We start from the raw sequence: 26187 nt of genomic DNA, 5'->3' as shown, positions 1-26187 counted from the left end.
AAAAAAAAAAAAAAAAAAGCAAATTCAGAGATTCAGATTCTTGGCCCTCATCTCAAATATCCTGAATGTCAAAATTCCCTGAATTAGAATCAGTGATTTAACAAGATTGCCAGGTGGTTTGTATGTGCATGAAAATTTTGGAAAGCCCTAAAAAACAGTATTTGTCTTTCCAGTTCTATTCAGATTGGAATGTGAGCTCCAGAGCTTCTCAAGTTTGTTAGAATCAGGGACAGTACAACAATGAAAGCTGTGCATTGTCAAGGTCAGCCAAGATGAAAGCTCTCTCCCTCTGATCTCTGACCTCAACTTCCTTCTTCTACTGTGAGTTTCTGTTGCCTTGACTATAAGACCTTTAAGGATCCGCTACTTCTCTCTTTTAACTAATCTCACATTTCTCTCAGTTTTCGAGTTTTTCCATTTCCCCAGAAAACTTTCTGTCCTGTTTGGTCTTTTTGGAAACCCAATAACCCAGGCATCTGAACTTCAGGGGATTAATTGTCACAGGTGAAGGGCCAGCCTTCCTATGATTGGGGGATAAGTCAGATGGGCTGTGTTTGACTGCATATGTCTGGATCATAGTAGACAATAAATAACAATTGGAAGTAAAATGGGAAAACTTGCTAAGTGTGGAGTTATAAATTCTTCAACAATTTCTTTATTAATTGAGACTCCGCTGATTTAGAATAATATGATAGTCCAGTCAAGGTCTGGGATAATGGTTACTTCTTCTGAAATATGCCTATGCCAGTTAACTTTTCATCACTGTGACTAAGACAGCCGATGATAACAATTTAGAGGAGGAAAAGTTTATTTAGGGCTCACAATTTCAGAGGTTCAGTTCTAGGTCAGCTAACACCATTGCTCTGGGCTTGCAGTGAGGTAGAACTTTATAGTGACAGGGTGTGTTTGAGGGAAGCTGTGAGCTCATGGCAGCCTGGAACAGAGAAAGTGCGTGAGGAACCAGGGACAGCATATATAATCTCAGGGCACACCCCCAGTGATCTACTTCTTCCAGTTACACCCCACCTGCCTACAGTTACCACCCAATAATCCATTCAAATTATTAATTCATCAAATCATTAATTCATCTCATAATTAATCATTTCACCTCCTGCATTAACACAGGAACTTTGGGAGGGACACCTCATGTTCAAACCTTAACAATGCTCTATCTGAACTAAAATTCTTTCTAGCTTCAGGATCCTCCATTCAGTTCCCAGATCACACATCCACCCATCTTTCCGTGAACTTTTCGTGAGTGGTCAGTATATCTCAGACATTGGACTAAGAACTGTATTTGAGAAATTATAGACCCTGCCTTCAAGGAGGTGATACATAACATTGGTTATACATAAGAGAAATAGTGGGAGCAGGTTGCAGGCACATAGGTCACACTATCAATGGGGTGGGAGGGAGAAGGGACAAATTTATAATCCTCATAAAATGACAAAAGAGTATTAGGCATATATTAATAAACAGATTGTTTTCATACAGTGTAAAATCCAGGACCATATATTGTATTACATTGGTTGATTCTTATATGTTAGTAAAAAGTCATTCCTCTATTAATCAATGAGGACTTTGTCAGTGCAAAGTTGATCATTGATTTCTTAATTCTACATATATGAAAATAATAAAACCTTAAAAAATTTTCAGATTCCATTTTTCTTTTTTCAAATTGTTCTTCCAAATGGGTAATATGAACTGAGGATATAGCTCAGTGGTAGAATGCTTGCCTACCATATGTGAGGCCCTGGGTTTGATTTCCCAGTGCCACCAGAAAACAAACAACAACAAAAACTGGTACAAAGGGCTAATAAAATGTTATGGGTAGTAAAAAGACACAGAGAACACAACTGAATGCTGAAACACAGTGCCTGGATTCTCTTATCTAAAAGAGTAAGGATGTGATGAAATAGTTTTGTTCTCTAGAACATGAGTATTCATAAAAATAATGTTCTCAAATTAAACATAGTTTCAACAGCACTATCCAGAAATCACACATCTAGGTATTCTCCCATTTGAGATGAAGATCTCTGAGAGCACAAAACAACTACCTATATATAATGAAACACTATTCAGTGATAAAATGAGCTATTGACACAAAACGACATGGAGAAACATCAAATGTATATTGCTAAGTGGAACAAGTCAGTATGAAAAGGCTACATACTGTACAATTTCCACTATATGATATTCTGGAAAAGGCAAAACTAAAGAGACAGCAGTATTTTATGTTTGCCAGGGATTGGTGGAGGGAAGGAGGAATGACTAGGTGAAGCAAGGGGATTTTTAGAGCAGTAAAACTATTTTTGTGATACTCTAAGGGTTCATATGTGACATCATGCATTTGTCAAAACCTATATAACCTTAGGGCATAATGAATCAAGATGTATACAAACTTAAAAATTATTCAGGAAGTTATGAGGTACATTGAAAAAAGGTAGACTGTGACAAGAGAATTTAATTATATTTTAAATGCATGAAATGAGCTTATTGAAGGGAGCAGGGGGAAAGTTGATGACCTAAATAACTTTGGATATCAATGGAGTCTGTAAGACTAAGGGCAAAGGGAACATCACACAATACTGTATACTAGCTGATAAAACGTCTTCCCTTGTGGATATGGAATTCTGATCTTGCTATACTTGTACACTGGAATTGAACAAGTATGTAAATCAATGACAGGTGTGAAAGCCAGGTTTCTCACTCTTCAAGTGGGGATTTATAGGTCATTAAAGATAGTAGAGTGTCCCATGTGGTAATGGATTAGATCCATGTGGTAAAGGAGACATTAAGAACTCATGTTTAATTTAATAGAGATACAGATGGTTACATATAGAAATATTTATATGTGTATGTTTTCATGCAGGTGTTTTTGTTTTCTGTGGCAGCTATCACAAATTATCACACCTGGGTTGCTCAAAGCACAAAAATTTGTCCTCTCATAGTTCTTGAGGCCAAAATTCTAACACCAAGGCATCTGTAGGTCTGGAATCTCTAGGGGAGAACCCTTGCTTCTCTCAGCTTCTGGTGGCTCTAGGCATTTCTGCCTCTGTAGCCATATCACCTCCTTCTCTTTGAAGTTCTCTCTTCTTTGTTTCTTATATAATGGTATGTGTGATGGTTTGATTCCTGTATGACTGGGAAATGATTCTATGTGAATTGGGACTTTACCTCCACTGTGCCCATGGCTCACTGTTCTGAGTCCAAGAATCATTCTTTCATTTTTTCTGGACAGTAGCACATTTTTGTGACAGAGTAGTTTATTTAGTCTGCTTTTGACCTGTAAAAATTTGGGAGTCTGATAGGGTTGTGTCTCGTTTTGTTTGTCCCAGCTCTGTCCTTTTCATGGTAATCTGACAATGTTTCTGCTGATGTGACATTCTCAAAAATTCTGTTGGTCTCCTGTGTATATTATGAGGATATATACCATTTCACACAAATGTAATGACCTTTGCTAAGAACTCCTGAGACCTTTTCTGGAGAAACTCTATCTATATTCCTGGATCCTAATGAGATGGTTGAGAGGATCCAGAGTTATATGCCTAATCTCTTCAGCAAAAGGATGTCTAACTATACTGTTGGTCTTCTACTCAGAGTTTCTTTCCCAAAACTGAATCTTCCATTCCAGGTATTTTTAAAAATAATCTGAATAGACTGATTATTAAATTATCCAGTGCTAATTCCTATTGTGCAAATAATTTTTTTGATTTATGTTTATTTTCTCTTGCATTTGACTATAATCAGCAAGAAGAAACTATTCATTTCAAATTTTGCTCAGAAATCTCTTTGATTAAATATCTAAGGTTGTAAAAGTTCTGCTTTCCAAACAAATATATGCCCCAATTCATCCAAGTTTTCTGCCACTATACCAAGGTAGCATTCCAAAAACATTTCCATATTTTTGGGTATTTTTTACAGCAGTATCCACTTCCTACTACAAAAATCTGTATTAGTTTGCTATGTGTGACTTCTGTAACAATTCACCCCACCAGGTGCTAAAAACAACAGAAAGTTTCTCTGTCACAGTTCCAGAGGCCAACTACCTCAATTCAAGATGTCAGCAGGGCTTCAATCCCTTTGAAAGCTCTACAGGTTAATTTTGCCTCTCCCAGTTCCTGGTGGCTTCAGGCATTCCTTGACCTGTGGTTGCATCATTTCAGTCTCTGACCCAATGGTCCTTTTGCCTCCTCCTGTTCTCTGTGTCTCTCCCTTTGTCTCTATTCATAAAAGGACATTTATTATAGCATGTAGCTTGTACCTGGAAAATCCAGGATTATTTCCTCATCTCAAGAGGTTTAACTTAATCACAACTACAAAGACCATTTTCCCAATTAATGTAACATTCACAGGTTCCAGGAATTTGAGGTATATGTCTTAGGGGGACATTTTTGTCCCACCACACATACACTAATATATACACATATATCTGTTCTGTTAGTCTCGAGGGCCCAAAAGAAAAACATCCTGGTAGCAACAATATGTCCACTGTCCAGAGCTTGATTTCTAGTACCATTTTATGACAGAAGGGAGCAGGGTTCCTTGGAGAAATGGTTGATTATAGGACTGAGGCAGGAAATATACAAGATGAGTCTACAGCTTCTTGTAGTGCCAGAAACTAAGGAATTTCTTGAAAGAAAACAAATAAAAAGCCCATTTATGAGACTCTTTCAAAGGGGCACAGCAATCAACTGAAAGAGCTTTCACAGGTCAAGGCAGGAAAAATTGAGCAACAAAATAAAGTAGAGCTGGATTATAACACTGTGTTATTCAACTTTTCTTCACTGTGATCAATATATCTGACAAAAACAACTTAAAGGAGAAAAAGTTTATTTGGGGCTCATGGTTTTAGAGATTCACTCCTCAGTCAGCTAACTCCATTGCTGTAGACCTGACATAAGGCAGAACATCATGGTGGAAGAAAATTGCTCAGCTCATGGCAGCCAAAAAGCAGAGAGAGAGAGAGAGAGAGAGAGAGAGAGAGAGAGAGAGAGAAATTGAGAAGAAATAATCCCCAAGGCACATCCCTAGTGACCTACCTGACTACAGTTACTGCCCAATAATTCATTCAAATTAGTAATCCATAACTGATTAGGTTATGACTCTCATAGTTTCATCATTTCACTCTTGCATTAACATAGGAACTTTTGGGGGCTATCTCATATCCAAACCATAACAAGTGCAAAACACAAAATAAATGTCCATTAATTTATGTCGCAAATAAATCTGCATTAATTTATTGTTGCAAATAAATGAATGAACTAATTATTGGGGGGGGGAGAAAAATCTGTGAAGAATACAAAAAGGAAGGGGGCACAACTTCTCACACATTAGTAAGGGTTGCACATTTTAATGTCCTTTCAAATTATGTAGTATTGAAAAGGCAGGGAGAGCAAACCACTGTGCAATGGAGAAACCAGAAAACACTACTTCAGTTGGATGATAAAAGTTGATATTAACAGTTACAAATTATGCTGATAATCTGTACCTTTGATATGAATGATGGTGGAATGTTGTCTTCCTTCCCAAATCCCATTCACTCTAGTCTTACCATGATAAAACCATCAAGCAAATTCAAATTGAAGGTAAATACTCCTCAAAACTGTCAAGATCATCAAAGACAAGGAAAATCAAAAAACTGTCACAGGCAGAGAGCCTAAGGAGGTATGACAATAAATGTAATGTGCTATCTTGGATGGAATTCTGGAATATAAAATTCATATTAGAGGAAAAATAAGAAAATAGGAATAAAGTACAGATTTTGGTTCATAATCATGCGTCAGTGTTGGTTCATTGTTTATAACAAATGTGCCATACTGATGAAAAACATTACTATGTGCAAACGTGCAGAAGTTGGGTTAATGTATTGGTACTCTTGTACCAATTTTCTCTAAAACTACAAGTGACAAAGTAACATATTTTCTTACTATTCACTTTCTTCAAAATCAGCCCCCATGTCCCACCATTTTAAAGAGCTTAACTTCCGGCACATGTTTCAGTGGAGAGCACCTCTCAATGTCAGGTGATGTTATCTCTCCTGTGGTGAAAGTCGAGCCTCTTTGCCACCATGAGCTTCACTCCAGAGGTCAAGAGTCTTGGGATGAAGTTTGCTGAGGAGCAGCTGCTAAAGCATGGATGGACTCAAGGCAAAGGCCTAGGCTGGAAGGAGAATGGCATCAACCAGGCCATTGAGGTGACACTGAAGCAAGACACTCATGGGGTGGGACATGGCCCTGCCAAGGAGTTCACAAACAACTGGTGGAATGACCTCTTCAATAAGACTGCAGCCAACTTGGTAGTGAAAACTGGGCAGGACGGAGTTCAGATAAGACGCCTTTCCAAGGAGACCACTCATCATAATCATCCCAAGCCTAACATGCTGTATCAGAAGTTTGTGAAGACAGCCAGGCTGACCTCAGGTGAAGAGAAGCCAGATAAAAACTTGGAGAACCAACAGTGATGATGACAGCCAAGGGTCCATGCCTTCAAAGATTCTGACTGATGAGATGCTGCTCCAAGCCTGCGAAGGGTGAACAGCACCCAAGGCTGCACATCTTGGGATCACAAGGAAGGCCAAGCTTGCTTGGCTAGAGGCCCAGGAGTAGGCCTTCCTGGCTCATCTTAAAGGTCAGGACTTTGAGACCTCTCAACCACAGTGTGAAAGTAAACTTCCCCCTGTCCCCCCCCAAAAAAAAAAAAAGAAAAAAGAAAAAGAAAAAGAAACAGAAAGGAAGAAGAGTGTAGAGCAACTGAGAGGAATGTGGATGAGGAACACCCAGAACCCACTAGGCCCAGCATTAGGAAAAGCAAAAAGAAGAAAAGACGACATCACGAGGAAGAGGTCTCAGATGAGAGAGGGGGAACAACTGTAACAAGTGAAGAGGAATAGACTGCAGAAACAAGTGGACTCGAGGAATTGAAGAGCAGAGAGCAAGCCCATCAGCATCTTAAGTAAAGGAAGAAAAAGAAGAGGCAGCACCATGAAGGGGAGGAGGTGGAGGAGCAGACCTTGGTGTTGGGTAGAGGAGGAAGTGGTAAGGATCCTGCAAGTGGTGCCGGGAGAAAGGAGGTGGCAAGCAGAGCACACACTGACCCATGCAGCAGAGACAAGCAAAGGCAGCAGTGTGAGGAGGACTTGAACATGGGTGATGAGGAAAGGGAGGAGGCTGCTCTAGATGGTGAGGCCAGGGAAGCAGAAAGCATAGCACGCAGTAACAGAAGCAGCAGAAGAAAGAAGACAAGACAGCAGTGAGGGAGGAGGAGGTGGTCTTGGATGTACACTGTGAAGATGATGATGGTAGGACCAGGGAAATATGGAGCAGAGGTGAGAAGAGGAGGTGGCAGCAACCAGGGGAGGAAGGAACTAGAGTCAACACCGACAGGAGCACCAAAAAGAAGAAACGGAACAAGAGAGACTGAAGTTCCGTTAAAGGTGGGGCTCAGTTGCTTTTCAGTTGTAGCCTCAGAGACCTGGGTCAAAGTCCTACATGAGGAGTCCCTCCCAAAGAGGAAACTGAACTTTTTGGAATAGCAGTCTTCTGCTGGAGACAGCCAAGAGCCATATCTTAGTCAAGGGAGTGGACATAGTCCCCCCTGCAACCTCTAACCCAGAGATCATGAATTCAAGTGCCTTCAAGAGCCACGCAGCCAAGGAAGCAGGTGTATAGGGGGATATGGGAACAGGAATATAGATAGGTGCATCACTACCAAAAGAAGCCCAAATGTAGACTTATGAGAAATGTCTTGGTTTTTAAATATCATGAAGGCTAAGAAAATCATAAATTGGGCCCTATGGGCTATATTCAGCTCACAGGTTGCTTGTTTTTAACACTGTACCAATGATTATAAATAAACATGAACTTTAGTCCATACAGATTAAAAAAAAAAAAAGAGCTTAACTTCCTGGCTAGCAAACTCAGATGGGTGGGTATATATGTGCCTGGTTGTGGATTGAAATGCAGGTCTTGCCTCCCCACTGATCCTTGTGGATTTTGACAAAATTTTTAACTTTCTTGCACCTCGGTTGCCTCATTGATATGACTTGTTGTAAGATTTAAATAAGATAGCATCTTTGGAAAGTTCCATGACACAAGGGATCTTGCTTGTTGTGACCCATCAGTGTATATTTCATACCTTTACTGCCTAGTATAGGGGTTGGAAAATTTTTTCTGCTAAGTCCCAGATAGTAAAACACCTTAGGCTTTGTAAGCTGATTCTGTCTGTTGAAATAATTCAGCTCTGCTGATCCAGCACAAAACCAACACAGATAATATGTAAGCAAATGGGGGATAGTAAAGTTCCAATTAAACTTTATGGATATTGAAATTTGGATAGTAAAGTTCCAATCAAACTTTATGGGCATTGAAATTTGAATTTCACATGTAATTTTCATGTGTCATGAAATAGTTTTCTTATTTTTATCCTAATCATTTCAAAATGGGTAAAAACCCATTCTTTGGCAAGATATGGAACTCACTCCACATTCCATGCATACATTCTCCTACTTCTTAAAATTAGCCAGAAAGTTGAGTTTTTTAAATTGCGCCCACCCAAAGCTGAGTATGATGAAACTGAAATAGTATGATGATATAATTTTTTAAGATCTTAAATTCACACAGTGGACTGGATTTAGCCTGTGGGTCATAGGTTGCTGATTCCTGGTCTTAGCCTAGTACAAGGTTAATATTCATTAAACTCAAAAGGTATTTCATAGAATAGTAATAGTATTATCTATTTATGTTTCTAGTAGCTAGAAAGCAAGGACTTTTAAAATTCTACAATTTTGCATTTTAATTTCAACTGTATTTTTGCAAAAGACTCCTTTAAAATATCAAACAACATCTTTCCATCCACTGACCCTAAGTTTTAAAATGACAGATCTTTGTACTCTCAAATATCCAAAGTGTTAACAACATGGGGAGAAAACTACAATAATCTTGTCTTTTATCAATTTCTTTCCTTTTTGTGAGGTTTAGAAATAAAATATAAAATAAATTATTGAGTTAATTCATTTAAAAAAAAAAAAAAGATCCTTCGTGAAACTCTTTCATCAAGCTACGTTTCAGACTAGTTTCTCTGGAGAACCTAGTTAAAAAACCTCAGAGAGAAAACAGATGTTACTATGTGGAAATAGTACGTAAGTCTTTCTGACAGTGTGTTTAACTTGTTTTCCCCTGGGCTCTGTTCACAGCAGGAACATTCTGTGATAGAGGGGACCTGCTGTGCATTACTTTATTTTCTTACGCTGCTTAGAAATGGCAAGGTTCTTTGTTGAACCAGGGATATGATCTTGGTATGAGAAGACAGCTTTTCTGCAATTAATCTGAGGACCAAGAAGATGAGGCATTTTAATTTATTCCTAATCCCATGGTTCAAAGTCTTACATTTGATGAACTTTCCTATAAAATATAAATTCTATGCAAAGTGGTGCTGTTTCCAATCATTAAAATTCTTGAAAATCGTTCAAATGGTTCTTTAACCACCTGCTTGGTTCCTGGTTTCTAGAGTCAAGCAATGGGCCTTGCATTTTGTTATGTCCTGAGAGAACCCTGCAAACACTCTCAAAGTTGATCTGCTGCATTGTGGAAGTGAATTACAAATTCTAATTAATTTAATTTAGCTACTGGAGTGGAACCAAAAAAGGATAGAGGGACCTGAACAAAATAACAGTTGGAAAGAAGCATTAATGAATTTACGGTACTTCTTTCATTTTCCTAAAGGCTCATTCATCATTTGGCCCATGACGACTTGAAGGCAAGAAAGAAAATACAAATTTCCTTAGTTGTTATGATTTTCAAGAGAGGAGCATGTGTGTCTTCTAGAACCTCATCTATTTGAGAATAAATCTCTAAAGGGACTTAATGCTACATTTTCCTCTGGAATTTTCTAATACAATGCAATTGTGGATCAAAGATAAGTATACAGTTCTAGGAAAATGTAAAGCTTAAAAAAAACACTCTTATTATCAAACAAAATGATTTACTTTATTTAAATTACTTAGTGACATTATTTTAAATTAACAATAAAATGGAAGGTCAAATAATCAAATTTAAAAACTACATTTTCTATAGGAAGGAAGAGAATGGTGGGGTCAGAAAGAGGAGCTGAAAGCTGGAATTTCTTAAAATACATTTCATTGATGTATTTGATTTCAGAACTCTGTAGGTGTTTAAATGATTATATAAAATTAAATGTAAAATTAAAATAAAAACCAGCTTAAAAAGAAATCCAAACCAGACCTGTAATTCCAGTTCTTTGGGAGACAGAAAAATAGGAGGACCAGAAGTTTGAAGCTAGTTGAGGCATCTTAGTGGGACTTTGTTTCAAAATGAAACATAAAAAAGACTGGGGAGGTAGCTCAGTGGTAGAGTATCCCTGGGTTTCATCTCCAGTACCCCTAAGAGAGAGAGAGAGAGAGAGAGAGAGAGAAAGAGAGAGAGAGAGAGATATCCAGTTGAAGGACTAAGCACAAGAGAATAATCTTTCTGAATATCTTTAAAACATATTAGTTTGGCTGGGGGTAAAACTTGGTGGTAAAGTGCCTGCCTAGCAGGCATGAGGGTCAAGCCCCAGCATCACCACCAACAAACAAACAAACTGATAAAATATAGTAATTTGATTGCATATACCTAGAGTCATAAACCACAAGGACAAAAAAAAAAAAAACTTGTAAAAATAATTCAAGATTGTTTCTGGTAATCATGTTGTTGGAGATTAGTAGATATGAAGAAGCACTACTAAGATTCCTCTACAGAAAAAGTCTTCTTGTTTTGGGATGTGGACAACCTCAGACTGTCAGTTCTTCCAGGAGTGAACTCAAGGGTAAAGCCACCTTACTTAAACTCATGCCCTTCCTTTTACAGCCCACATCTGTGATAAAGTAGGGTAGGAATAGACAGTCTGACAAGTTTGGCACAACACAAGACATTGGTGATGGACATTATCCATTCCAGAATTCCCAGCTGGATTGACCAAGGTATGAGGGGGCCTGCTGTCATTGGATCCTATTGATCTCTTACTCAACACTTCTGATTCTCTCTTTCTTTCTTATCTCGTACCTAAACTCTATATCAGTGTCTGCTTTCAAGCAACACAAACTGTGACAGAAGTAGTGTTGGTACTATTATTCTGAGACCTGTATATATTTAAGTTGAGATAAAACAAATGAGGGGCTGGGGCTGTTGCTCAGTGGTAGAGGGCTTGCCTAGCACATGTGAGGCACTGGGTTCGATCCTCAGCACCACATAAAAATAGATGAAAAAAATGAAGGTATTGTGTCTGTCTACAACTAAAATATATTTTTAAAAAGCAAACAAACAAATGAGGGGTTTTTCAAGATGATGGAATAGAGGAGGTCATTTTCCTGGCTGCTCCGTGGAGTGAAACCAAGAAAGCAAACAGGCATCTTCTCAGGAAGGTGGGAGAATAACAGCAACAACAACAAAAAAAGAAGCAGGGAAACTTTACTGTAATTTAAAACTGAATATTCAAAGCAGATCAGGGACTCAGGAAGTTGGATATAATAAAATAAGGAAGAAATCCACAGCAGCACAGCTGCCTCTGCAGTCAGACCAGAAGCACCAGCCTCTGTGAGCATACTTGAGGGGTGGGGAATTAAAGGAACTCGCATTTTGGGGAGGCCCGAGGGGTATGGGTACAGAGCATTTAGAGATCTAGGACATTATCCAGCAAACCTGAAAGACGCTGCACAATATCTTTGTGCAGGAAAAGAAGCCACCATCTCTCCAGGCAGTGTACAGAGGACAAAGGAAGGAACCATTTCTCAGTCACTGTGTGGTGACCTGTAATTGAGGGGGTCGATTCCCGGCAAACCCAAGTTTGGCCTGAAATGCAGGTCCAGTAACACATGCTGCTCAAGGGTGTGTTTAAGTGACCAGGAGAAAATCATACAATGGAGAGAAGCTTACACAGGGAACAACCGGTCATGAAAACCCACCCAGCTGTACCCATCCCCCTCCAATTTGATTGCAGGACTGACTGGAATAGCTGCATCTGGCTGGGAACTTGGAAGGGTGGGTGGGGAGGTTGGAGATTGAACCTGAGACTAGGAAATGTGGGGTCAGAAGGTGACATAGGGAACTAAAAAGTGGGTCTCCTACAATGAGTGGAACCCAAGGGAGATCCCTGGGGTACAGTCTTTCGGTGTGGACCAGCAAGTACTGGGTGCTGGAGGTGCACCGATTTAAAATCTCAAGACCAATTGGCATTTACTGAAGAGCCTGGAGCCCACCTAAGACTAAACTCTGCCTCTAGGTACTCTACCTACAGGATTACCTCTCTCTTTCCAGCAATCCAGAGGGTGGAGAATCACACTCCAGACAACTCCACCTAAAACTGTGGAGAGGAGAGACTTAGAATCCTTTGAACTCCAACAGAAAGAAGTCTTTAACTTTTCATCAAGATATTTTTTAAAAAATTTTCATTTTCTTTGTTTAATTGTGACCTTAATGGTACCTGAACATTTATATATTTTTGTATTTGTATTTTTCTCATTTCTAGCATTTTTGAAGCCAGTTATTTTTCATGGATAAGTTTTTTATGAATTAGGATGCTTGATTAGTATATTTTAGATTCGTATTATTTTATTTTTAATTTTTTACATTTTATATATATATTTTTCTCCCATCTCTTTCCCTTGATTCTCTCCTTTCTTCTGCTAACAGCCAATATCTATTGTTCTCTCAAAACTCTTCCTTTAATTTTTTACTTCTTCTTCTCTCTTCCTCCCTCATAATCATCACATCCTATATCACTTCTGTTCTCTCCCTGTCTGCCATTTGAAATTATACACCCTTTTGCAAATTTGCTGTTTTTATTGTAGGCAATAACTGATCATATAATTTCTGTCTGTTTTGATAATTAACATTGTAGATGTCATAGTAGGAACTATTTGGTTTAATGTTATATATTGTTTGCATTGGTGATTGTTATTATTTGTCTCCCCCTAAACAGTAAAGTACTAGAAAACTTAAGAGACACTATAAGTTCACAGGATAGATACCTATTTCCTCAGAGCCATATTGTTAGATGGGCAGACACACAAACAACGTGAAAAAGTAAGGGAAAAAATCACCCCAAACAAACCAAGATACTTCAAAAACAATCCATTGACACTACAGTGGAAAAAACGTCAGTGAAGGAGTTTAGAATGTACATAGTTAAACTGATCTGTGAAGAAAGAATTGTGTAAGAAATTAAATCAGAGCGAAAATACAGGAAGTGAATGATCACTTCAATAACGAGGCACAGATTCTAAACAAAACAAAAAACAAACAAACAAAAAAAAAACAAAGCCAAGCAGAAATCCTCTAAATGAAAGAAACAATAAACCAAATTAAAAATTCAATAGAAAGCATCACAACAGACTAGACCACTTGGAAGACAGAACCTCTGGCAATATAATCTTGAAAATAGTGTTGACCATGGAGAGAAGATGTTAAGAAACCATGAACAGAACTTCTCTGAATTATGGGATAACCTGAAAAGATCAAATTTTAATATTTATTGGGATAGAGGAAGGTGCAGAGATACAAACCAAAGGAATGCACAATCTTTTCAATGAAATAATATTAGAAAATTTCCAAAACATGAAGAATGAAATGGAAAATCAAATACAAGAGGCTTATGGGACCCCAAATGTACAAAATTACAACAGACCCACACCAAGGCACATAATGAAAACGCCTAGCATAAGGATGAAATTTTAAAGGCTGCAAGAGAAAAATATAAGATTACTTATATGGGGAAACCAAATTGGATCTCAATTTCTCAACCCAGATCCTCAAAGCTGGGAGGTCCTGGAATAACATGTACCAACCTCTGAAAGAAAATGGATGCCAACCAAGAATCCTATATCCAGCAAAATTAAGCTTCAGATTTGAAGATGAAATAAAAAAAAACTTCCATGATAAACAAATGTTAAAAGAATTCACAACTAGAAAGTTTGCACTACAGAGCATTCTCAACAAAATATTCCATGAAGATGAAATGAAAAAAAGTGAAAACCAACAAAGGGAGGAACTACACTTAAGAGAATAGTCAATCAAAGGAGAAACTAATTCAAATTTAAAACTAGAAATAAACCCAAATGACTGGGAATACAAATCATATATCAATAATAACCTTTAACATTAATGACCTTAACTCATCAATCAAAAGACAAAGACTGAATACAAAACAAAAGAAAAGACACATACTGTAAGATTTGATTAAAAAAATAAGACCCAACAATTTGCTGTCTCCAAGAGATGCACCTCACAGGCAAAGACATCTGTAGACTGAAGGTGAATGTGTGGGAAAAAACACATCACTCACATGGATTACATAAACAAACAGGGTTTTCTATCTGCATATCAGATAAAGTGGACTTTAAGCCAAAGTTAATCAGAAGGGACAAAGAAAGACCATTTCATACTGCTTAAGGGAAATATACATCAACAAGACATAACAATTGCAAATGTTTATGCCCCAAACAGTGGAGCATCTACATACATCACACAAACCCTTCTCAATTTCAAGAATCAAATAAACCACAATGCAATAATGCTGGGTAACTTTAACATGCTTCTGTCACCACTGGATAGATCTTCCAAACAAAAACTAAATAAAGAAGATATAGAAGTAAAGAATACAATTGATAATTTATACTTACCAGATACATGTAGAATATTTCATCCATCAATGACTGAATACACCTTTTTCTCAGCAGCTCACAGATCCTTCTCTAATATAGACCATGTTATGTAAGCTCACCTATGTTGGCATACAATTGTAATAGTACCTTAATATATTTTTAACATTTTTAGGGTTATTTTGATAGCTCCCTTTCCATTGTTACTAATTTTTGTGTTCTTGCTTTATCTTGATTAGACTTGTTTGATTTTTATCAAATTTTAGCTGTATTGTTTCTGCTCTATTTCATATATTTCTGATCCTACTCTTATTTTACTTCCCGCTACATAATTTGAAAGTAACTTGAGTGTTTGTCTAGTTTTTTTTTTTTTCTGATACAGGTACTTTAAATTATAAATGTTCATCTGCGTATGGTTTCATCCCAGAGATCCTGATATTTAATGTTTTAATTATCACTTAGTTCAAAACACTTTTTATTTACTTTTCTTAAACTTTCTTCCTTGACCTCTGAGGTATTTATAAGTGTGCCATTTAATTTTGAAATAGTTGACATGTGTGGGTATAGTTCCATATATCTTAAGGCAGTTGATTTTTAATATAATAAATCATGCAGGAAGCACAGTCTGCATGATTTCAAACTTAAAAAAAGTAATGGAAATGTTCTTTATATTGATTGCATTGACTACATACATGTCAAAACTGATCAAATTGCATACTTCAAAAAAATAAAAATAAAAAATAAAAATAAATAAAACTAATGAATTATGTTAATTTTGTTTAAAACCAGAATTTCTATTCTGGAGAAAGAAGTTTCAGTGAAAGATTGAGACTTAAATAGGAATTCTACAGATCTGGATTTTAAAGTGTTAATGTGAACACTTAATATACTTTATCTTTAAAACACATTTTTTTGTCTGGGTATGTAGCTCAGTGTCTTCCACTTGCTTTACATGTGTGAAGCCCTGGGATTGATCCCCAACACTATGAACAAAATAAAATGAAACATATTTTTGTATTAATTAGTTTTTGATGCCTAAAAAACCATCCCAAAGTATAATAGCTTAAAATAACATTTTATTTTTCATGATTCTGTGAATCCACTGGGTGGTTCTTCTGGTGGGTCGACTACAAATAGATTGTTAGAAAAACAAAAGTCTGGCATTATTATGAAAGTCTGGGACCTCAACTGGCACCTCAAAGATGGCAGGTGCCTCTTTCCATATGTTCTTTTATGCTCTAGGAGGCTAACTCGGGTTCCCTAGCACTATGATGAGCAAGCTTACGTTAAACTTGGGTTTTTCTTCTTTATTTTTGTTTTGTCTTTCCATATTAAAAAAATTTTTTTTAGATGTTGACAGACCTTTATTATATTCATTTATTTATAGTGATCCTGAGAATCAAACCCACTGCCTCACACATGCTAGGAAAGTGCTCTACCACTGAGCCATAACCCCAGCCCCATTTCCCACATTTTTTTATTCCTCCATTATAGTTGTGCATAGTTATGGGATTTTTTTGTTACTTATTCATACATGCACACAATATAACAATATAATTTGGTCAATATCACTTCCCAATACTTTTCCCTCCTTCCCCTCCTCCCACTCCCTGGTCCCTTTTCTCTATTGTACTGATATCTCTTGGATTTATATGAGATTCCTCCTTCTTTATTTTCATTTTTCCTAACTTTCACATATGAGAGAAAACATAATATCCTTGACCTTCTGTGTCTGACTTATTTGCTTAGCATAATGTTCTCAAGTTCTATCCTTTTTCCTGCAAATGACATAACTTCACTTTTCTTTATGGCTGAATAAAACTCTAATATATATATAATATATATTATATATATATTATATATATATATTATATATATATTATATATATATATTATATATATATATAATATTTTCTCTATCTTTTCATTCACTGATGGATATCTCAGCCACAGTTTGGCTATTGTGAACTGTGCTGCTATAAACATGGGTATACATGTATCACTGTAGTATGATGACTTTAATTCTTTAAGATAAATACCAAGGAGTGTATGACTGGGTCATATCATGGTTCCATGCCTAATCTTTTGAGGAACCTCCACTGATTTTTGTAACAATTGTACTAATTTACAATCCCACCAATAGAGTAAAAGTGTTGCTTTTTTCCACATCCTCTCTAGCATTTATTATTATTTATATTCTTTTTTGGGAGGGGGGGTACCAGAGATTGAAACTGGGGTACCTTAGCCATTGAACATCCCCAGCCCTTTTTATATTTTTTATTTTAAGACAGGGTCTCATTAAGTTGCTGAGCCTGGCTTTGAACTTGTGATCCTCCTGTCTCACCAGGCTATTGATTGTAATTTTAAAAATATAATTTTTTTAGTTGTAGATGGACAGAATCCCTTTGTTTTATATATTTATTTATTATTATTTTTTTTTAATTTATTTTATTTTTCTTATTATTGTACACAAATGGGATACATGTTGTTTCTCTATTTGTACATGGTGTAAAGGCATACCATTTGTGTAATCATAAATTTACATAGGGTAATGTTTGATTCATTCTGTTATTTTTTTCCCTTCCCCTCACCCCTCCCACCCCTCTTTTCCCTCTATACAGTCCTTCCTTCCTCCATTCTTGCCCCCCTCCCTAAACTTAACTCTAAACCTAACACTAACAATTCCCACCCCACATTATGTGTCCTCATCCACTTATTAGCGATATGATTCTTCCTTTGGTTTTTTGAGATTGGCTTATCTTGCTTAGCATGATATTCTCCAGTTTCATCCATTTGCCTGCAAATGCCATAATTTTATCATTCTCTATGGCTGAGTAATATTCCATTGTATATATATACCACAGTTTCTTTATCCATTCATCAATTGAAGGACATCTAGGTTGGTTCCACAATCTGGCTATTGTGAACTGAGCAGCTATGAACATTGATGTGGCTGTATCTCTGTAATATGCTGATTTTAAGTCCTTTGGGTATAGGCCAAGGAGTGGGATAGCTGGGTCAAATGGTGGTTCCATTCCAAGTTTTCTAAGGAATCTCCACACTGCTTTCCAGAGTGGCTGCACTAATTTGCAGCCCCACCAGCAATGTAAGAGTGTACCTTTCTCCCCACATCCTCGCCAACACCTGTTGTTGCTTGTATTCTTGATAATCGCCATTCTAATTGGGGTGAGATGGAATCTTAGGGTGGTTTTGATTTGCATTTCTCTTATTACTAGAGATGTTGAACATTTTTCCATATGTTTGTTGATTGCTTGTAGATCTTCTTCTGTGAAGTGTCTATTCATTTCCTTAGCCCATTTGTCGATTGGATTATTTGCATTCTTGGTGTAGAGTTTTTTGAGTTCTTTATAGATTCTGGAGATTAGCGCTCTATCTGAAGTATGATTGGCAAAGATTTTCTCCCACTCTGTAGGCTCTTTCTTCGCATTGCTGATAGTTTCCTTTGCTGAGAGAAAGCTTTTTAGTTTGAATCTATCCCAGTTATTAATTCTTGCTTTTATTTCTTGTGCTATGGGAGTCCTGTTGAGGAAGTTTGGTCCTAAGTCGACATGTTGAAGCTCTGGACCTACTTTTTCTTCTATAAGATGCAAGGTCTCTGGTCTGATTCCGAGATCCTTAATCCATTTTGAGTTTAGTTTCGTGCATGGTGAGAGATATGGGTTTAGTTTCATTCTGTTGCATATGGATTTCCAATTCTCCCAGCACCATTTGTTGAAGAGGCTATCTTTTCTCCATGGCATATTTTTGGCCCCTTTGTCTAGTATGAGAAAATTGTATTTATTTGGGTTAGTGTCCATGTCCTCTATTCTGTACCATTGATCCACCTTTCTATTTTGGTACCAATACCATGCCGTTTTTGTTACTATTGCTTTGTAGTAGAGTTGAAGATCTGGTATTGCGATACCCCCTGCTTCACTCTTTCTGCCAAGGATTGCTTTAGCTATTCTGGGTTTTTTATTCTTCCAGATGAATTTCATAATTGCTTGCTCTATTTCTGTAAGGTACATCATTGGGATTTTAATTGGAATTGCATTAAATCTGTATAGCACTTTTGGTAGTATGGCCATTTTGACAATATTAATTCTTCCTATCCAAGAACATGGGAGATCTTTCCATCTTCTAAGGTTTTCTTTAATTTCTTTCTTTAGTGTTCTGTAGTTCTCATTGTGGAGGTCTTTCACCTCTTTTGTGAGATTGATTCCCAAGTATTTTATTTTTTTCGAAGCTATTGTGAATGGGGTAGTTTTCCTAATTTCTCTTTCTGAAGATTCATCGCTTATGTATAGAAATGCCTTAGATTTATGTGCATTGATCTTATACCCCGCTACTTTACTGAATTCACTTATGAGATCTAAAAGTTTCCTGGTGGAATTTCCTGGTTCCTCTAAGTATACAATCATATCATCAGCAAATAGGGATAGTTTGAGTTCTTCTTTTCCTATTTGTATCCCTTTAATTTCTTTGGTCTGTCTAATTGCTCTGGCTAGAGTTTCAAGGACGATATTGAATAGAAGTGGTGAAAGAGGGCATCCCTGCCTTGTTCCAGTTTTTAGAGGGAATGCTTTCAGTTTTTCACCATTTAGAATGATATTAGCCATGGGCTTAGCGTAGATGACCTTTACAATGTTAAGGAATGTTCCCACTATCCCTATTTTTTCTAGTGTTTTGAGCATGAAGGGGTGCTGTATTTTATCAAATGCTTTTTCTGCATTTATCGAAATAATCATGTGATTCTTGACTTTAAGTCTATTGATATGGTGAATGACATTTATTGATTTCCTGATATTGAACCAACCTTGCATCCCTGGGATGAAACCCACTTGATCATGGTGCACTATCTTTTTAATATGTTTTTGTATGCGATTTGCTAAAATTTTGTTGAGAATTTTTGCGTCGATGTTCATTAAGGATATTGGTCTGAAATTTTCTTTCCTTGATGTGTCTCTGCCTGGTTTAGGTATCAGGGTAATATTGGCTTCATAGAAAGAGTTTGGGAGGGTTCCCTCCTCTTCTATTTTATGGAATACTTTGAGAAGTATTGGAATGAGCTCTTCTTTAAAAGTTTGTAGAACTCGGCTGAGAACCCATCTGGTCCTGTACTTTTCTTTGTTGGAGGCTAATGATGACTTCTTATTTCATTACTTGAAATTGGTCTATTTAAATTGTGTATGTCCTCCTCGTTCAGATTAGGCAATTCATATGTCTCTAGAAACCTGTTGATGTCTTCGAAATTTTCTATTTTGTTGGAGTATAGATTTTCAAAATAGCTTCTAATTATGTTTTGTATTTCATTCATGTCTGTTGTGATATTTCCTTGTTCATTCCGAATTTTAGTGATTTGGGTTTTCTCTCGTCTTCTCTTTGTTAGTGTGGCTAAGGGTTTATCAATTTTGTTTATTTTTTCGAAGAACCAACTATTTATTTTGTCAATTTTTTGTATTGTTTCTTTTGTTTCAATTTCGTTGATTTCAACTCTGAGTTTAACTATTTCCTTCTTCTACTACTTTTGATGCTGATCTGTTCTTCTTTCTCTAGGGCTTTGAGCTGTAGTGTTAGGTCGTTTATTTTTTGAGTTTTACTTCTTTTATTAAATGCGCTCCATGAAATAAATCTTCCTCTAAGTACTGCTTTCATAGTGTCCCAGAGATTTTGATATGATGTTTCTTGTTTCTCGTTTACCTCTAAGAATTTTTTAATTTCCTTCCTAATATCTTCTGTTATCCATTCATCATATAATAGCATATTGTTTAATCTCCAGTAGCTGGAGTAGTTTCTGTTTTTTACTCTTTCATTTATTTCTAACTTCAATCCATTATGATCTGATAGAATACAAGGTAGTGTCTCTATCTTCTTGTATTTGCTGACATTAGCTTTGTGGCATAATATATGGTCTATTTTAGAGAAGGATCCATGTGCTGCTGAGAAGAAAGTGTATTCGCTCTTGGTTGGATGGTATATTCTATAAATGTCTGTTAAGTCTAAATTATTGATTGTGTTATTGAGATCTATGGTTTCTTTGTTCAATTTTTGTTTGGAAGATCTGTCCAGTGGTGAAAGAGGCGTGTTAAAATCACCTAGTATTATTGTGTTATGGTCTATTTGGTTTCTAAAATTGAGAAGGATTTGTTTGACATACATGGATGAGCCACTGTTTGGGGCATAGATGTTTATGATTGTTATATCTTGCTGCTTTATGCTCCTCTTAAGCAGTATGAAATGTCCTTCCTTATCCCTTCTGACTGACATTGGCTTGAAGTCCACATTATCTGAAATGAGGATGGATACTCCAGCTTTTTTGCTGAGTCCATGTGCATGGTATGTTTTTCCCCATCCTTTCACCTTTAGTCTATGGGTATCTCTTTCTATGAGGTGAGTCTCTTGCAGGCAACATATTGTTGGATCTTTCTTTTTAATCCAATCTGCCAGTCTATGTCTTTTGATTGATGAATTCAGGCCATTAACATTCAGGGTTATTATTGAGATATGATTTGTATTCCCGGTCATTTGGTTCATATTTAAAATTTTTATTTATTTATTTATTTATTTATTTTTTGACACATCTTGGTTCCTCCTTTATTTGACAGTTCCTTTAGGATAATTCCACCCTTTGCTGATTTGCTTCTTTGTTTTTTATTTCTTCCTCATGAAATATTTTGCCGAGAATGTTCTGTAATGCTGGCTTTCTTTTTGTAAATTATTTTAGCTTTTGTTTATCATGGAAAGATTTTATTTCATCGTCAAATTTGAAGGTAAGATTTGCTGGGTATAAGATTCTTGGTTGGCATCCATTTTCTTTCAGAGGTTGAAAAATGTTGTTCCAGGCCCTTCTAGCTTTTAGGGTCTGGATTGAAAAATCTGCTGATATCCGTATTGGCTTCCCCCTGAATGTAATTTGGTTCTTTTCTCTCACAGCCTTTAAAATTCTGTCTTTATTTTGTATGTTAGGTATTTTCATTATAATGTGCCTTGGTGTGGGTCTGTTGTAATTTTGTGTATTTGGAGTCCTATAAGCCTCTTGAACTTGATTTTCCATTTCATTCTTCAGATTTGGGAAATTTTCTGATATTATTTCATTGAATAGATTGTTCATTCCTTTGGTTTGTTTCTCTAAGCCTTCCTCAATCCCAGTAATTCTCAAATTTGGCCTTTTCATGATATCCCATAGTTCTTGCAGATTCTGTTCATGATTTCTTACCATCTTCTCTGTTTGTTCAACTTTGCTTTCGAGGTTAAATATTTTGTCTTCAATATCTGAAGTTCTGTCTTCCAGGTGTTCTATCCTATTGGTTATGCTTTCTATGGAGTTCTTAATTTGGTTTATTGTTTCCTTCATTTCAAGGATTTCTGTTTGGTTTTTTTTCAATATCTCTAACTCTTTATTGAAATGATCTTTTGCTTCCTGAATTTGCTCTGTTAACTGTCGATTGGTGCGATCATTCAATGCCTGCATTTGCTCTTTCATCTCATCATTCAATGCCTGCATTTGCTCTTTCATCTCATTGTTTGCTTCCCTAATCATTTTAATTATGTACATTCTGAACTCCCTTTCTGTCATTTCTTCTGCCATGCTGTCGTTGGATTCTATTGATGTAACATCTAGATTTGTTTGGGGCATTTTCTTCCCTTATTTTCTCATATTGTTCAGGAATCAGTGGGTCATTAAGATATTGCAGATTTCCTCTATCGACTTATAATGTCCCTGACGATTGCTAGTATATCCCCTCTTATCCTTCAGTAGCCTGCAGTCTTGGAGGAAGTTGATAATGCGGAGCTCCACAAAGAAGCTGCCTCTCTAGGGTGGTGACCCTCAGGTGGCGTATATTCCCTGCTAGTGGTCAGAGGTGTCTCCACTTGTTGACCAATGGTCATCCAACTGGGAACTAGGCTGCAGGCTGAGGCAAGGCCTATTTGTGACTGTGTCTCTGGTTTAACCGTCCCTGTAGGAAAACTTCTCCTGGTAGGGAAGACTCACTCGGTGGGAATGTCTCACTGGTCAGTTCCCCTCCTAGAGGTTCCCCTCAATCTACACCTACCACCTGGGCTGGGCTGTCTTCCTCTGCAATGTTCCCAGGGGCCTGGACCTACCTCCTGAGCCTGGGAGCCTCACCCTCCGCAGGCGAGTCTCCTTAGGCTGCCTCTCCCAGAGAATCTGCCCTCAGCCCTGGAAACTTCGCTCTGCCCCTAGGCGTGTCTCTGTGCGGCTCTTCCAGCAAGAAGCCACCTAGCTCCTGGGACCCTACTCTGCCCCTAATCGCCTGGCTATGCGGCCCCTCCTCTGAGCCGCCACCTGGAGCCCCGTACAATAGCTCCGATACCCAGAGACCCACCACACACCTCCTCCTCCGGACAGCAGCCCGGTTTCCGATGTAGTCACTAGGAGTCCAAGCAACTCACTTCGCATCTCCTCCTCCTGCTAACCTCCAGTAGCCCTAGGCAGTCACTCCAAGCCCAAGTGACCCGCCCTGTTCCTCCTCCTCCCCCTCGGGGTAGCCCCCCGGGTGTTCAGGGGCGGTGGCTCCGAGACCAAGTGACCCACCATGCTCCTCCTCCAGGCAGGCCACCGGTGTTCAGGAGCGGTTGCTTTGAGTGCAATCAACTCACCACTCGCCTCCTTCTCTGGCAACCGCCTGTGGCTCTGATGCAGTCACTCCTAGACCAAGCGACCCGCTGCACTTCTCCTCTTCCTCCGGGCAACACCCCGGTGTTCAGGAGCGGTCGTTCTGAGTTCAAACAGCTCGCCACGCAGCTCCTCCTGTGGCAACCACCTGTGGCTCTGATGCAGTCACTCCTAGACCAAGTGACCCACCGTGCTTCTCCTTTTCCTCCGGGCAACCCCCCGGTGTTCAGAAGCGATTACTCTGAGTCTAAACAGCTCGCCACGCAGCTCCTCCTCAGGCAGCCGCCCGGAGCCCCAGTGGTTGCTCCGAGTCCAAGCGCTGTGCTGAGCCGCCTCCTCTATGATGATCCCAGTTGTCCGAGTTTCTATTTATTATTTTTTAATGTGGTGCTCAGGATCAAACTCAGTGCCTCACATGTGCTAGGCAAGCGTTCTAACACTGAACCACAACCCCAGCCCGTTTGTATTCTGGATGACTGCCATTCTTCTTTTTTTGTGTTTTTTGTTTTTTGTTTTTGTTATACTTGACAATAGAGTCTATTTTGACTTTTTTGTACAAATACAGAATATATCTTATTCTAACTAGGATCCTAGTCTTGTGAATGTACCCAATATTGCAATTCACTGTGATGTATTTCATATATGTACATAGGAAAGTTATGTCAGAGTCATTCCACTCTTTCCAATTCCTATCCCCTCTCCCTTCCCTTCATTTCCCTTAGTCTAATCCACTGAACTTCTATTCTTCCCCTACTCTCCTCGTTGTGTGTTAGCATCCACATATCAGAAAGACCATTCGATTTCTATTTGAGGGGATCAAATGAACTTATTCCATTTAGCAAGATAGTCTCCAGATCCTTCCATTTACCAGAAAATGTCATAAAGTCATTCTTCCTTATGACTGAGTAATATTCCATTTTGTACACATCTTCTTTATCCATTCTTGATGACTGCCATTCTCACTGTTGTGAGAAGAAATCTCAATGTAGTTTTGACTTGCATTTCCCTAATTGCTAATGGTGCTGAACATTTTTTCATATTTTGGTGACCATTTGTATTTCTTTTTTTGAGAAGTGTGTGTTTAAACATTTGCTCATTTATTAATTGGGTTATTTGGCTTTTTGTTAAGTTTTTGAGTTCTTTATATATTCTAAGTATTAATCCTCTATCAGAAGAGTAGCTGGCAAAAAAAAAAGGAAAAGAAAAGAAGAGTAGCTGGCAAAGATTTTGTAGGTTTTCTCTTCTCATTCTTAATTTTTCCTTTACTATGGAGAAGATTTTTAATTTGATCCCATCCCATTCATTAACTCTTGGCATTATTTTCTGATTTTTTTTAACTTTTTTTTATTGTAAACAAATGGGATACTGTTGTTTCTCTGTTTGTACATGGAGTAAAGGCATACCATTTGTGTAATCATAAATTTACATAGGGTATTGTTTGATTCATTCTGTTATTTTTTTCCCTTCCCCCCACCCCTCCCACCCCTCTTTTCCCTCTATACAGTCCTTCCTTCCTCCATTCTTGCCCTCCTTCCACCCTATTTTCTGATCTTTAGGGGTCCTATTCAGAAAGCTGTTGCCTGTGCCTACAACATGTGTTTTTCAAATGTGCTTTGATCACATTTGCTGTTACCCTTTAGCCAAGTCAAGTCACATGTCCGAGTGCAGATTTAAGGAGTAGAGAAACAGATTATACCTCTTGATGAAAAGAGTATGAAAGTCACATTGCAAAGACACATGTTGTATACAAGAAGGGGAAGAATTTGTGCTCATTTTTCCAATTTACCATCATGCCCTACCCTACTACTGCGTTAAAGATCAAGAAACAATGACATATTGAAAAATGCTATTTTAAGATTGCAGTCCGGACACTATAGGCATTCATTGCTATCCAGTTGGTCATTATTTCTAAGTCTTTTCAACTGGTAAGGAAAGAACCACAGGACTCCTTGGAGAAATGTCTAATTCTAGGCTTTAGGAAGGCAAAATAAAAGATAAGGCTGAAATGTTTTCAACCACCAGAAGTTATCAAAGATTACTAGTGTTGTATCAAAGGGACTTGGAACCAACTTGCATAGACTTTCACTAGCCAAGGATGAAGAAATAATGAGCATTCATAAGAAACTGAAATACTTCAAATATGTTTTAAATTCATGAGTTCACAATGATACTAAGGGAAAAAGCACCACTGGTCATCTTTGGACAATGCTAGGGAACTAACTCACGTTGAAACCTGGTAACCAGAAGGAAAAGAAGCAAGCATTTATTTTGTTTGTTCTATTTTAGTTATTTATTTTGTTTGTTCTATTTTAGGTATACCACAAGGTAACCCAGTAGTCAATGATGAGAAATTTCTCCTTATAGATATATTCTTACATTTAATAAATGGAGCTGTTATAAAATTACATGGTATCATCATTTTTTAATTCCTAGTAAATTAATCAATCTAGGCAAGCATTATCATCATCTATGAAGATGTACATGTGTGCATACATGCACACACACAAATTGCCCTTCATTAACCCTTAAGTCCCAAGTTTTCAAATTTGTAAATATTTCAATGAATTGATATGGATGCATTAAAATAGGCTGAAAATAATAATCTAGAGTTTATTACATAATTTATTATCATTAATATTAATAATATTATAATATTATAAATCATGTAATAATACACATTATACTTTAATAGAAATAATGTTAATATTATCCATGACATCACTAATAATATTAATGAATATTACCACTAATCATTGACCTATTGCTTTTCTCAAAATAATAGAACTCTAAAAACATAACTATTTACTTCAAAGTTACTATAGGTGGTACATTTGTTGCTCAATTTAAGTTTTTTAGGTGTTCCGTAAGTGGGATGATGGGACACAATGGGTTAAAG

At 37.4% G+C, this 26187-nt stretch overlaps 1 pseudogene; it reads left to right on the top strand.

Annotated features, from left to right (window-relative positions):
- The first annotated feature begins 6070 nt into the window (after nucleotides 1-6070).
- LOC124964171 (G patch domain-containing protein 4-like) lies at nucleotides 6071-7422 on the top strand (annotated as a pseudogene).
- Nucleotides 7423-26187: the final 18765 nt, after the last annotated feature.

The sequence above is a fragment of the Sciurus carolinensis genome, chromosome 14 (assembly GCF_902686445.1).
Source record: "Sciurus carolinensis chromosome 14, mSciCar1.2, whole genome shotgun sequence".
Classification (NCBI taxonomy): domain Eukaryota; kingdom Metazoa; phylum Chordata; class Mammalia; order Rodentia; family Sciuridae; genus Sciurus; species Sciurus carolinensis.
This window is presented reverse-complemented; position numbering and strand designations above follow the sequence as displayed.